Source organism: Anoplolepis gracilipes, chromosome 6 (genome assembly GCF_047496725.1).
Source record: "Anoplolepis gracilipes chromosome 6, ASM4749672v1, whole genome shotgun sequence".
NCBI classification, from domain to species: Eukaryota; Metazoa; Arthropoda; class Insecta; order Hymenoptera; family Formicidae; genus Anoplolepis; species Anoplolepis gracilipes.
Window position 1 is genome coordinate 341,051 of NC_132975.1, and position 16,139 is coordinate 357,189.

Below are 16,139 nucleotides of genomic sequence, written 5' to 3' on the forward strand. Positions count from 1 at the left end.
TCTCTTTCATCCTTCTCTCTATATCTCCTCCTTCCTCTCTTCCCTTCCCTCTGTCTCTCTTCCTCCCTATATCTCCCTCTCTCTACTCTCTCCACACACGCTCGTCACTTTCGCTCTCCCTCTATCACCCTCACACACTCTCAGACCTCCTCTCTCACTTTATCCACCTGTTCACCTCACTTTTCACAGCCTCTTTCTCTCCACGTCTCACTACTCAATGCACCGGAAGCGGAAATCCCGAAATAACAAGTAATATCGATATTCATTATCGTTCACTTGTTTTTGGACCTGATAATTCGTTCGACTCGAAATCTACATTCTAATCCGTACGGTTTCAAGAGCTGGTTGTTACGCCCTTCTTTCTAACTCATCCTTCCCGAGTCTGGACGTAACAGTAGTTTTATTGAAGCAACAATATTGAATGACTATAAGAGGCAAGCTGTGGAATATTGAAGGAGCGGTAAAACTAGACCAAGATCGCTTGAAGGAGTTAAACAAAAATTTAAAAAAGTTACATCGATACGGCAATTACGACGATGGGAAAAAATCATTGAAGGTGGTAGTGGGTTGGAAAAATTAAAAAACATTTCTAAATACACAATTAACCATTTTAATGAAGCACTTGAAAGAAAAATCATCAATCATGATATTGATATCGCTCGATGGGCTTTTCAAGCACAAGTAAAAGAAAATGCGCCAAGATTCAAAGCCTCAGAAACATGGGTAAAAAGATTCAAAAAAGCACATAATATTGTGTCTCGGAAATAACAAAATTCGTAACAAAAAAATCTGTGCTACCAAAAGCAGACTTGGAAAATAAATGCGATACATTTATTACAAATGTAAAATATTATATTAATCGATATAGAGTGGAAAATATTTATAATTCGTATCAAAGTAGATTTCAGTTAGAATTTCACTCAGGTTGTACTTTAGCCGAAAAAGATATAAAAAAGATAGAATCTATATAGTACAGTCTGTATCATCAACCACGCATAGCTATACATATAATTCAACCGACTATTTCGGCTGATGGCAGATTATTATCACCTCTCTTTATAGTATTAAAAGAAGTTACAGGAACGTTTGGTCCAAGAGTACAGGAAACATTATTTAAGGCGCCTAATATCTTTGTTATGACTTCAATATTAGGCAAATTAACATCAAATTATGTAAACATTTGGTTAAAGGAAGTATTTTTTCCGAATGTCGGACCACAATCAGTACTATTATTAGATTCATGGAGTGGACATTGTCCTAACATAATTTCAGAAACTAAACCAGATTCTGCAACAGATATTGCTTTCCTAACTATTCCCGTCGTTACAACGGGAAAAATACAGCCATTAGACGTATACTGATTTTGGTTGTGGAATAATTTTATTAAATACTTTTCTGATACTGTTACGTTGTTAGATTTTGTTTTGGATCTTCATGCTAGAAATAATATCTTAAAATTACAATCATTAATGCACTATCAGATCTCGTCGCCTAGGTTTCAAAATTTATTTAAATATGCGTGGTTTCAAAGTGGATACATGCAGAATAGATTGACAGAATTTGAAACACCAGTATAATTTTGTTTTTAAAAAAAATTCTAAAGTAAAATGCGATATTTATGGCAAAACAGCAATAATAACTTGTTCTTGGTGTAGAAAATCACTTTATATAACACATTTTTTTCCATGAACATCATCTTTGTAATGAATATATGTCATAAATGTAAGACATATACATTTATATACATAAACTAATTCTGTATTGATTTCTTTAAAAAATATGTTTTCAGTTACTGATGAATACTGATAAAGTTTTTAGCAGTTTTTCTTATCCATGCAATAAATGTTGGTATTCTTTTACTTCTGTCTAATAAAAAATTCTTATTCATATGAAACTACGTTAGTAACAATTTCAATCCCAATATATGCACAAGAGACAGTTATTTAATGTGCCACAACTAAAGAAAGAGCGCAACAATTTATAGCGCAGCGCCTATAGCACGAAGTTATCTTGTTTTCTCAAAATTGATTCATGGAATCCATATACTATTATACATGGATGGATTTTGGCTTTTGATACTCTTTAATTTTTGTTCTTACAAAATTTTTAAAATTTTGCAAAATAAGGGATGGGGGTGGTAAATTATTAAAAAATTTGATAATTCGAAATATATAAGGCTCTAATATTTACAAACACGTAAATATAAACTTGGCAATGAGAGCCATGCGCGGATGTTAATGCGTAAAATTTCTTTAGAAATTAATTCTTTCGCGAAATTTGAATCGTGCACAGGGCACATAATTTACTTGGTGTATTTTACCAAGAAATAGATTCTCATTTTTGAGAATTCTCTAACTCCCCTAAAGAGATGTAGACGAGAAAAAAATACAAGGCGAAGTCGCTGAATCGGGAATCGAACCCGAGTCTTTCGCTTGCTGGGCGATTGCTCTTACCGCTGAGCTATTCAGTTTCACACCGATATTTCTCTTGTCTATTTGTTTATAAATCTATTGATTGATAACCGAAAAAGACGATTTTAGCCAGCGTGAATTTAATAATTCGAAATATATAAATATTTACAAATACGTAACTATAAACTTGGCAATGAGAGCCATACGCAGATGTTAATGCGTAAATTTTGAAAAAAAATTTGACATTTTAAAAAAATATAATGACACTAATGTAAAGAGTACAAAATACCATAAAACTTTTGTATGAAACATTTTTTCATATATCTTATATTTTCAAAGATATTCGCTAAAAACGAAATTCGTTATTCTTCGAAGGGTTGTTTCAACCCCTAAACGTTGAGATACGCTGCTAAAAAAAATATAAGTCTAATATTTTTTATGCTCTACAACATATCCGAAGGTCATTAAAATTGGTGAGGGACACTTCCAACTGTTCCCTTGTCAGTATCGCACTCTTTTATACAGAGCGGTACCGAAGAGTTTCCCCATTCCGAAAATCGAGTCAATTACTTGACGAAATCACGGATCACTTGATTTTTGTCGGCGCGTTGGTGGAAGGTAAACCCTGCGCATTCTGGCTTCGACTTTCGAGACGATAACTTAGAAAGACAGCCCCGCAATTAAACATGTATCTGACCGTTACGGTCTCTGCGTCGCTTATTATTATCATTACAATACTTATATTGCCTACAGCTCGGACATCCTAACTTTTGGCCGTCCCGGTCAAACATAGAATTAAACGAATAATAGCTAATAAATTATTATCATACCTACAATAAATAAAAAGTCGTATTGTCATATAACGGAACGCCGTTACTAACGGTCTCGGGGGCCGAACGGCCACACTCTATTTATTGAGACTCAGCGCCTATGGGCACAGTATAAGTAAGAACAGTAAGTACACTCTGTGTCGATACCTTTGATCTTTATGACAACCATCTGCCATATTGTTGATTGTGTAAGGGCGCTTTAATTTGAATAATAGAAACTGCTTGACAACTATTATTGTCCAAATATATGCGCCAAATGTTTTGACAATGCTTGAATAGATTTACCATTTATTTTATTAATTATATTTTATTTAATATCAAATATGATTAATATAATTATGATATCGTTTTATTAATATTATTAATACAAAATAAAATTATAAGAATAAATAGATAGATAGATACATTTATTCCGGGTCCAGCAGGTTTCCGGGGTGTTTTCAAGGAACACCATACCCTTTACAATCTCCTTTCTCTTATCCAAACATACAGCATTTCATATTTACACTTTACATAATTATACTCCCGAGATTCTCCCTGAATCTCTATCAAACCCCTTCCTCATCCTCCACTTTAACCCTCCCTTTTTCTTCCCCGAACTTGGCCATTGTACAGCCTTACAAACTGTTTCCCTCTCCTTCCCTCGCACCCTACCCTTTCTCTCTCAACCCTATTCCTCCTTTCCTCCCCCTTACTTTCTCCCTGTCTCTTCCTCTCCTTTCTCTTCCGAGCTCTCTTCCCTTTTCCTCTCTTCTTTCCTCTCACACTCTCCGCCCTTTCTCTCTTCTCACGCCCCTTTCTTCCTACTTCCCTTCTCTTTCTTCTCTCCTCTGGATTCCCTCTGTCCTCTCCGTCTCTTAACAATTGACTCTGTGTCCATCCTCTCTTCCTCTCAGCCATCTTCCTCTTCTCTCTTCCTTCTTCTCGACTATGATATCCCTCTCCTTTCCCTCCTCTCTTCCTTCCAAACTAATAGCACCTTCTCCTCTTTCTGATCCATTTCTCGCCTCTCCTTCCCTCTATCCCTCAATCCTTTCTTTCTTTCTCTCAGACATACTCTTCTTCTATCCTCTTGCCTCTTTCCTTTTCCTTTTCTTCCTCCTCTGTCTCCCATCTCCTCTCTTCTTCTACCCATCTCCATCTCTTCCCATCCACGCTTAGTTCCCTGCATGTCGCCATCACTCTCCTGCCTCTCGCTCTTTCTCTTCTGCCTCCCCGATCCTCCATTTCGTCCTCCTCTTCTCCAACGTCAGGTCCTCGTCTACTCCCACACCCCAGTTTCCTCTAATTTCTCCTTCCCTAGCACCTCATCCCTGTCCTTTCTCTTCTCCATTTCTGTCAGCATCATCTACGTTCCGTCCTCCTTTCTTCTTTCCTCTATCTATTCCATCCTTAACTTCTTGCCTACTTCCCTCTCTACAATCCCTTTCACAATAAACCTCCTCTCCTTCTGATCCCCTCCTTCTATTCCTCTCCATAAAACGTTTCTCTTCCTCTTCTTCCTTCTTTCCTCTTTTTCCCTTCTCGCTCTCGCTCTTCTTTCCATTCCTTACGTTCTTTCTCCTTTCTTACTCTCTCCACTCTTCCCTCCATCCTCTTCCAGATATTCTCCCACTTTTCTTTCTTCTCTTTTTCTTCCTTTTTTTTCTCTTTCTCCTCCCTCTTCTTCCCCTTGCCATTCCGCCGCTCTTCTCTCCTTTTCTTCCTTTTTTGCCTTTTCTCTCCTCTCACACTCCACCTTTCCTTCCCTGTTTTCTCTCCTCACCTCTAGCTCTCCGCAAATCTTCCTTACCACCTAACACTTCCCCCAAGCACTCCTTCAACTCTCTCATCTCATTCCTTATCCCCCTCAGCTCCTCCATCTCTCCCTGTCCCTTTTTCCTCATTTCCTCTCTCTTTCTTCTTCTTTCACGTAACACTTGCACTTCTACCCTCACTGTTCCTCTTTTCTCTCTCAACCTGACACCATTTATGCTTTAGCCCTTCTTCTCACCCCTATTATGATCGATATCTCCACCATCTTTCTTCCGATATCGATCTATCGGATCCATCTCTCGGTTTTGCATCTCTTTCCACCGCTTATCGCCACCTGTCGTCCGCTGCCGTTACTCCACTCCCCTTTCCCTCCGCCATGCCGCCCTTCTGCTCCGCTCTTCCGTACCGACTTGCCTCTGCCGTCTTCTCCTTCCCCTTTTCACCTCTTGGCTCCATTCTCATTCTGACCATTTTTCCTTCTTTTCTCTTCTTCTGTCTCACTTCTCACCAAATTCATCCTATATTCCTCTACCAACTTCCTCCGTCTTCTCGCATCCACTCCTTTTCTCCTCGCTCCACCCTCCTCTCGTTCCTTCACTTCCCAATTCTTCCACGTCATCCTTCTCCATTCTCTCGTTCCAATTTTCTCGTCCTTATATTTCTTTTCCCTGCTTGACCTTTTCCTTCATTCCACTTTCACTCACAGCACTGTCCTTCCGCTCTCCCATCTGTCCTTACTTTTTATTTTCCACTTTCCCTATCCTTCTAAAAACCTCAAAAATAATCCGATTTCTTAACTCGCCCATTTTCTCCATCCGCCATCTTTATGTAATCCTATAAGAATAAACATTATATATATTAATTAAATATTAAAAGCAAAAATATATAGTTGGACAACATTTAAAGTAAAAAAAACATTTTATTTACATATAGAAATATAGAAATATATTGATATATAATCGATAAATTATACATGAATAAATTGATACATTTATAAGTATAAATATAAATACTTCGAGTAGTAATATCAATATCGATGCTATTATACTTTTTGGAAGATGTTAAAATTGATAAACATTGTTACGTCCACGGGATCGATATACAGGGTGTCCCCGAATTGGCGGATCAACTCTCGTGGGTAGATAGATCGTGTTAAACTGAAGAGAAAAATCTTATATCATTTTGCTAAATTCGCAATAATTAATGAGATATAAATTAATAAAGATCGGCCAATACGTGCCAGGATAAGCGCGCGGCACGAAGAAGCCTCCTACTTGTTACTTGATACTAGGCGCGCGGCGAGACAGTAGGCGGAGCGGTCTACAAAGGATATACAAAGGACGTACAAAGGGCGTACTTAAAGAGACACGTACAGTGCGTTCTGCGTTTACGGCTTGCCGCGCGCCTAGTATGACGCGCGGCAAGCCGTAACAATATTAAGGTGAATATCTGAATATAATTTTTTGTAGATAGATAGATAAATAAATGTTTATTTAAATTGGGCCCCTTGGGGTTACAATTCTAAATTACAATCTCATCTTCGACCATTACTCTTATATCCTAAAACTTAACCTAAGTCTTAACCTAAAACTTAAAATTATCTTAAAAACTATCTTACAAAACTACTCTCAAAACCGCTTCTACCTCTCCTCCGGGACGCACCGTGGCCTCCCTCCTCCTGCCACCATGCCCCCCGAGGGTTTGCACACACACACACATACACACACATCCTATCCAGGGCTTCCGCTTCCTTTTGCCTTCCATATCATACTCTCATGTTTCTACCCCCCCCCCCTTCGCCCCATCATTCGAACTAACACTCTCACTCAAAACAACCTCTTTCACTCTCTCTCCTAAAACCTCTCCCTTCTTCTTCTTCTCCCTTATGCCCTTCTCTTCTCTCCCTCTCTCCCCCTTTCCTCTTTATCTCTATCTCCCTCATCCACTCCTCCCCCTCTCCTTCTTTCGCCAGCACTCATCTTACATTTTCCTGCCAGCTTCCCTCTCTCTCCCTCCATGTCCGGCATTTCTCCCACACATGCTCCCATGTCTCCCTTGCCTCTCCACACAACTTGCATACCCTTTTCTTCTCTTCCTCCCAGTATCTACTTTCCCTTACCTCTCCCCCCAGCCTAAATCTCGCTATTCTTTTCCACCTGTTTTCCTCCCATCCCTTCTTCAAATATTCCGGTATCCCTATCCCTTTCACCTCCCCGTACCATCTGTTAAAACACGAGTTCTTTATCTTATCCCATCTCTTCCCCCTCTGTAATTTTCTTTCCCTCTCCTCTGCCCCCATACCAATCCTCCTTCTCTTCCTCTTTACTCTCTATCTCCTCTATCCTCAACCCTCTCACCTAAAAAATTCCTTCCTCTCTCTCTCCCATCCTGATCCCTCTCCTGCCCTCTTTCCCTCGACCATAATCTCTTCCAAACACCTTCTCGCTAGTTCGCTTCCTTTCCCTTCCCTTAGCCTCTTTTTGAAACCTCGTGCCCCCCTCCCCGCTGTCACCTTTAATTTTTTTCTATGTAACTCCTCTCTTACTAGATATCCCGGTGTTCTCCCATCCACTCCCAGCAGCCACTTCAAATATCTCTCCTTTGTTCTTTCCATTCCCTCCCTTTCCCCCAACCCCATATTTCATTACTGTCCACATCAGTCTGTCAAACAGCCATAACCTTCTTCCCCAGTCCCCACCAAACCTCCTCTTTCCTATCCCCCATACCTGTCCCATTACCGCCGCAGCCTTCCTAATCTTATCCCTCACCTGCGTCTCCTGCCCACCATTCCTTTGCAGCATGTATCCCAGATATTTGAATTCCTTTACCTCTTCTAGAACCCTCCCTTTCCATCTCTAGCTCATTTTGGTCATCCTATCCCTCCTTTTCTGAACCTCATTACCTTGGTTTTGGAGACGTTGACCTTCAACCTCTTTCCATCCATGTATTCTTCCAACCTTCTTATCATGCTTTTCATTCCACCTTCCTCCTCCGCCACCAAAACCATATCATCTGCATACGCCAGCGTGTACACCTTTCCTTCCCCCAACCTTACTCCTCCCCATTTCACCTTCCCCATCACCTCCTCTATATCAGCTATCAATATATGAAAAAGGATGGGATTCAGCGAGCATCCCTGCCTCACTCCCTTTGCTGTCTAGAAACTCTTCCCTAATTCCGTCCCTACCCTTACTCTCCCCTTCGTCTCTCTCAGTACTTCCTCTATCCTCCTGACCAGGCCTTCCCTCACCCCCCTCTCTCTCATCGCTTTGAGGAGTACCCCCCTGACCGAGTCAAAAGCCGCCTTCAGATCCACAAACAGTGCTACCATCCTCCCTTTCTTTTCCACCTGTCTCTCTATGAAATAATTCAAGACATAGACACTGTCCATCGTCCCCATCCCCTTTCTGAAGCCCATTTAGTTCGGTGGTATTAGACCCTTCCCCTTCACTTCTGCCCTCAATCCTCTAGTACCGCCATGTATATCTTGTATAAGATAGACATAAGAGTCCTCTCTTCTTGCTATCTCTTCTAAATTCCATTTCATTCTCCTCTCCTCCCGTGTCCAGTCCTCCGTGATCCTTTCCCTCCTGACCCTCAAATTCCTTTTCTTTATCATAACCTCTCTTCTTTGCTTTTCATTCTCTAATCTTGCTCATATCATCTCTCCCCTTTTCTCTCGTTCACCTGCCATTCTCTTTACCTCCCTCGCGTTCACTTCCACTCCTATCGATCTAATAATTTCCTCTACCGCTTCCCTTCACCTCTCCTCCTTCACCTCTACACCTCTAATTATGATGTTTCTCCTCCTGTTCTCCCTCTCCTTCATCTCAATTCTTCTTTCTATCTCTCTCACCTTTCTCTCCACTCCTCTTTCCCCTCTTCCTCTCTTCCCTTTACTTTTCCCTACCCTCTTTGCTTTTCTCGAGTTCCCTAATTTTCTCTTCAAGCCGCTTTATGCACTCCCTCATTTCCTCCCTCTCCACTCTCCATCTCTCCTCTCTTTCCCTAAACTCCCTCCTCATTATCTCTATCTCCTCTCTCAATAAGCTTCTCTGCTCCCTTATCCCCTCTTTGACCTCCTTCTTGATCTCCTCTTTTATCCCTCTTAGATCCTCCCTCATCATCTCCTCCATTTCTATTCTCCACCTCCCCATCTTCTCTAACCCTCCCTCCCTATTCTCCGTCGGTGATCTTGCCGTCTTCCTACTCTTACTGAAGATTCCCTCTCCCCCTTCCTCCCTCGGATCCTCTCTCTTTCTTTTTAGAAGCTCCTCTATGTTCTCACAGCTTCCCCTCCTTTCTCTGCCATCCGTCAACTTTCCGAACTTGCTGTTCGCCATTTTATTTTCTCGCGCCATTTATCTCTCCCAGTTCCTATTTCTCAGTCTCTTCTCTATATACTATACGCTCCTCGCCCAACTGTCACTCTTCTCGCCGTCGAGTTCTATCTTTGTCTTTCCTCTTGCCTAGCCCTCTTCATCCGCCTTTCCTCTTATTTTTTCCTCACTTCTGCTCAAACCCTCTCACCCTCTTGCACACTCACTCAACTAACTCACTCTCTAACACACTTCACACACAGCTTAATCGGCAGCTCACTCTCACCACGTGTCACTATCTTACGCACCGGAAGCGGAAGCCTCTATAATTTTTTGTATTTCTGCCATAATTTATGGCAGTAGAAGTTATCTATAAAAATTAAATATAATTTTATTAATAAATGGAAAACCAACAATAATTAAGAATATATTAGATTTCTTATACCTTATATATTATCATACACAGTTGCATGATGCAGTTAACGTGCAGATTATAGTAATTAATTTATTATGCAATTTACATGCATATCAATAATTAAGTATACATATAGTTCATATCACACGCTTAAACATGATTAAACAAGCTTTTGTTAAAAGGAAATTAAATATTGGTTAAAATATAATGAAATATACGAGAATATATATAATTCTTCAAAAATTATACATTATAAAATTTATTACAAGTATGTAATTAGATAATAACATAAATATTAATTGTTAAATTATCAGACAATTATATTATGCGCAAATTTTAAACTATGTATATTATGAAACATAATATTATACATATATACATATGTATAACTATTATCATATAAATATTATGAATATTAATAAATATGAAGATTAATATTAATAAACTTTTATTTATTATGTAGAATTGTTATTTTTTATTATGTTTTCTTTGTTCTTTGAAATCTCGATTATAAAATATACGGATTCTAATATAAAGTTTAATTAAATAAATTTTCGGAAAATTATTACATGGACGAGAAAATTCTATTTTTGAAAGAATAGATGTCAAATTTTGCATTATATTAAATTGTTTAATAATAAAGAAATTTTCAAAAAATTTTGTATGTATTTTTTAAATATATTGTAGAAATAGAGAACTTGGAATAAGCAAACAGTCAAATGTAAATAGTTAGATAGGTATATTTATTGATTCTCCTTGGGGTTTTCAACTCGATACAAAATTTCCTTAACCTAACTTACCGCTAAACGTATCTTAACTTAACCTAACTTGTTTTTTGAAGGGCTTGCGATCGTGGGCGACCCTTCTATGTCCCCCCCCAATCGCATACCCTCCCTACACACACACACCACCCTCTTTCCGCCGGACTTCTGCTTCCTCTTGCCTTAAAAACTTTATTTTCCTTTCTCTTTCCCTTCCCCTCGATTCCATTCTCTCCTTTCATCCTACCATTCACTCTCATTCTCTCCCCCTCATTCATTCTCTCTCCTATCACTTTCCTCCCTCCCATCCCTCTCTCTCTCCACCTTCCTTATCCATTCCTCTCTCTCCCTCTCCTCTCCCAGAACCCATCTCACATTATCCTGCCAGCTCCCTTCTCCTCTCTTTCACTTCCTACAACCCTCCCATATATGCTCCCACGTCTCCTCCTGCCCTCTACATAGTCTACATTGTCTTTTCCCCTGCTCTTCGCAGTATCTACTCTCCTTCATCTCCCCCCAATCTAAATCTAGCCACCCTTTCCTATCTGCTCTCCCCATTCTTTCTTTAAATATTCCGGTATCCCTTAACTTTTTTATACCATCTATTAAATCTAGCCTCCTCTATCCTTCCCCTTCTTTCTTTCCTCTGCCTCTCTTTGTCGCTATCTTCTATTCCCTTATATCAGTCCTCCCCCGTCTTTTCCTTTTCCTCCATCTCCTTCATTCTTATCCCTCTATTTTTAAAAAACCCTTCGCTTTCCTCCTCCCACTTCGACCCAACCTCCCCTACTTTGCTCCTATCTCTTATCTCTTCTAGACACCTTGCTAACTCAACCCCCCTTCCTTCCCTTAACCTTTTCTCGTAGTCCCATGCTCTTCTTCTCGCTTTCACTCTTATTTTCTCCCTCTGTAGTTCTTTCTTTATCATGTATCCTGGTGTCCTGCTATCCACTCCCAGTACCCACCTTAAGTGTCTCTACTCTAGTTTCTCCATCCCCTCCCTCTCTCTCCATCTCCATATCTCTACCCCATACCCCAATACCGTCCATACCAGCCTGTCAAAGAGCCATATCCTCCTTCCTCAGTCCCTTCCAAATCTTATCTTTCCTATCCCCCATACCTGTCCCATTATTGAAGCTGCCGTCCTAACCCTTTCCCTCACCTGTGTCTCCTGTCCCCCATTTCTCTGTAGCGTATATCCTAAATATCTATATTTCTTTACCTCTTCCACTTCCTTCCCTTTCCATCTCCAGCTCCTCTTTGACATCCTTCCTCCCCTCTCTCTCCTGAACCTCATAATCTTCGTCTTCCTTATATTCACTTCTAGCCCCTTTCTATCCATATACCTCTAGCCTATCCATCATACTTCTCATTCCTTTCTCATCTTCCGTCACCAGCACTAAGTCATCCGCATACGCCAGCGTGTATATTCTCTCTCCCCCTAACACAACCCCTCCCCACTTTACTTTTCCCATTTCCTCCTCCAGATCTGCAATCAATATATTGAATAACATCGGGCTTAGCGGGCATCCTTGCTTCATTCCCCTCCCCGTCCAAAAACTCTCCCCCATTCGCTACTCTATCCTTACCCTACTTTTTGTCTCTCCCAGTCTCCTCTATCCTCCTTATCAGTCCTTCTCTCACTCCCCGCCCTCTCATCATTTCCATTACTATCCCTCTATTTACTGAATCAAACGCTGCCGTCAAGTCCATGCATAATGCCACCATCCCTCTTCTCCCCTCCAATTGCCTCCCTATCAGATAATTCAATACATATATTTTATCCATCGTCCCCATCCCCTTCCTAAATCCCGTCTGATTCGGCGGTACAATTCCTTTCCCCTCCACTTCTTCTCTCAGTTTTTCCGCCAGTATTGCCGCATACACAAGATGTATTATATAATGTTGGCATCAATGTCACCCCCCTGTAGTCTCCCACTCCCTCCCCCTTTTTTACTATTGGTATTATCATCCCCTCCTTCCATCCCTCAGGCCACCCATCCTCTCCCCATACCCTATTACAAAACTCCTATGTCCACCTCTCTAACCTCCTTCCTCCGTACTTCCACACTTTCCCTGGTATCTTATCTATTCCCGTTGCTTTCTCATTCTTTATTCTCCCTATCACTTCTCTAAATTCTTCTAAGTCTATCTCTTCCTCCTCCTCTCCCTATACCCCCTTACTACCCTTTCCTCAACTTCCCCCAGCAACCTCATAAAGTGTTCCCTCCACTCATCCATCTCGATATCTTCAATTACTCTCTTTCTACCTCTTTTCCTCTCTTTATTTACTAATTCCCATACTTCCCCCTCCTTAATTTCCCTTGCCCTTTTCTCCCATTTTTCATTATCTTCTTTCTTTTTCCTTTCACACAACTCCTTATACTCCCCCTTCTTTCTCTTATACCTCTCCCCCTCCCCTCCTTCCTTTCGCAAAATCCTTAACTCTTTCCTTACTGCTCTCTTCCTCTCTCTACACTCCACATCCCACCAACCTTCTTTCCCCCTATCTCTTCTTCCCCTTCCCTCCTCCATCACCTTTATTGCCTCCTTTATCTTTTTTTCGATTTCTTCCCATCCTTCATTCTTCTTGCTTCTTCGTTCTATCTCTCCCAGCTTTTCTCTGAACTTCTTTTTTCCTCTTCATCCCATACACTTCTCCAGAACCTCTCTCTCCTTTTTCTCTCCTCCCTACCTCTTCCTTCTCCTCTTATCCCATACTTCTATCGGGTGATGGTCTGAATCTCTCTTATCCCCCACCCTTACATTCCTTATCTTTTCCTCCACCTCCCCATCTCCTATTACATAATCAATCACTCTTCCCTTCTGTGAACGTGAACTCTCCTTCCTCATCTCCTGTAGTCCTCCCATTAAGGATTCCCAGCCCTCATTCCTTTAAAAATTCTATTCAGATATCTACCCTCCCTATTCTTCTTTTTATCTTTTGATTGCCTTCCCTTCTCCTCCTCCTCTTCCTCATCTGCTCTTCCTCCCTCTCCGCCGTCCTCGCATTGAAATTAACGTTTTCGTTCCCTCTTCCTCCACTCTTACCCATCTCTCTAATTCCCTTGTCATCCTCCCTAATCTCTCCCTCACGTATACTCCTATCATCCTCCATTTTTCTTCCCTCCATTTCACCCTCCCCACCTTTATACCTTTCACTCCCCCTTCTATCTCACTTCCTTTTTCTATCCACTCTCTCCTTATACCCATCAACATATCTCCTTTAGGCCTCTCTCTCTTTCCCTCCCTCTTTGCCAATTGTACCCCCCATTTTAGCTCATTTGGTAACCTCTTTTTCATTCTCTTCCAACCCTTCTCATCTAACCACGTCTCCGATAACATCACCACATTTCACTCTCTTAACCCTTTCCAGAATTCTTCATCTTTTTTCTTCAAACCTGCCACATTCCAAAAAACCACTTTCCATCCTCTCTCTTCCCCTTCTTCCCCTTTCTCTTCCTCTCTTCCTTTCTTTTCAGCCTTGTTCCTCTCCTCACTTACCCTACTCCCTAGTTTCCCCCTTGTTCTTCCCCTCTTCTCCACCCTTCCTCATCTATCAACCCTTCCTCTTCCTCATCTCATTTCCACCACTTATCCTCTATCATCGTCCTCCCGTACCCCATCCTTATCCTTCTTTCTGTCTTCTCCTTTCTTGCAATCTTTTCCATTTTCCATCTCATCCTCCTTTCCTGCCATGTCCAGTCTTCCAAAATTCTTTCTTTTCTCCCCCTCAGCCCACTCTTTTTCTTCCATATCTCCCTTCTCTGTTCCTCATCTTCCAGCCTCACTAACACCATTTCCCTATCTTTTCCCTGTCACCTCCTAGTTTTTTTACCTCCTTTACCTTCACCTCCGCCCTTATGTCCCTTAAGATCTCCTCCACCATCTCCTTTCTTTTCCCTTTCTTAATCTTCGCTCCTCTTATTATATTCTTCCTTCTCTCTTCTTTATCTTTCATCTCCATCTTCCTTTCTATCTCCTTCACCCTTCTCACCATCTCCCCTCTTTCCCCTTTTTCCTTCCCCCGTCCCCTTCTTCCCCTTTTCTAACTCTATTACCCTCTTCTCTAACCCCTTAATATAATTTTTTAATTCTTCCTTCTCCTCCTTTCACCTCTCTTCTATCCCTCTTAACTCTTTTCTCCACCCCTTCATTCCCTTTCTCATCATCCCCTCCATTTCTTCCTTTCACCTCCTCATCATCTCCTCTAACCCTCTCTCTTCTTTCCTGTCCGGAGATCTAGCCGTTTTTCTACTTTTAACAAATATCTGCTCCTCATTTCTCTCCCACTCCTCTCTTTTCCTCTTTATCCAATCCTCCATATTCCCCTCGCTCCCTCTTCTCTCCTTTCCAAGCTTCCCGATTCTCCCTATACCTTCCGCCATTGATGCTTTCTTTTTCTCGCGCCTTTCTATTTTCTCCTAACGCCCCCTACGTTCACGCCTTATCCCCTTATTATCCGTCTTATCCCTCTGTCTACTCCTTCCTCTATGCCTGAGCTCTCTATGCCTCCTTCCTCTTGCCCACTTACCCTTCTTCACTATTCTATTCTCTATACCTAATTGTCACTATTTTCCTTGCCTGTTGATCCTCTCTTCCTCCCTATATCTCGCTCCCTCTGCTCTCTTCACATTCACCCGTCACTCTCACTCTTCGTCTTTCACCCTCACACACTCTCAGCCCTCCTCTCTTACTATAACCTTTGTACACTTCACTTGAAGAAATCTCTCACTCGCCACGTATCACCATTGAACGCACCGGAAGCGGAAGTCCCAAACGGCCAAATGTATTTTCTATTTTATCATATACTCTAAAATAGCTATATAATTTTAAAGTATTTAGATTACTACTTTTTTTCTAAAAGTAGTAATTGGCATGTTTCACATGTATGCTTTATAAAACAGCGTTTTAATAAGTATCCACAAATATACGTAAATGCATTTTCTTCCGTTATTGGCATAGAGCGATATTCATAGTTATCTATTTCTAGATTAACAGAAGAAGCATTGTTATCAATAGCTGTCTGAATTTCCAACATATCTGTTTCATCAAAGTTTGTACATTTAAGTAATATTTCATCTTTATCAATGTCACAGTTTCCTGTATTAACCTGACAATAATTTATACAAAATAATTTTTTAGTAATAATTAATATTGCCAGTGATGAAATGATTCGGAAGGTTTGATATTTAAGCGACCAAACTGGCAGAAATAAGCTAAATTCATTTATTCAAAGTTAGAACAAGCTTTTTATGATGACAACGTTTCGATCTTTGGTTTAGGTTCTTTTCAAGTCTAAAACGTAAAAATCAACAATTTGCATAAGAATTGACATAATACAGTATTAAATAACTTTAATAATTATTAAGTTATGTTTGTTAACATTTATCTTACTCTAACAACAGAGCTCGCAAATGAAACGTATCTTTCAAGACGTTAAAAAATTAAAGCGTTGTAAGTTAAACGTCACACGTACACGTCAAAAAGTAGACTAAGCATATCTTCGAAAACAGTGACAAACAAAACGCGCCTGAGATCAAAGTTCTTTAAAAATAACTGAGAATGTTATTATATAAATCGGGTTTAAATTTTTAATGTCTTTTTTTTAAATTAATTGTTATCATAAAACTTAATAAAAAACATTT

General features: G+C 40.4%; 1 pseudogene; it reads left to right on the forward strand.

The window, feature by feature from the left end:
• Positions 1-1,720, forward strand: part of LOC140666883 (uncharacterized) — a 29,956-nt pseudogene extending 28,236 nt beyond the window's left edge.
• The last annotated feature ends 14,419 nt before the right edge of the window (positions 1,721-16,139 follow it).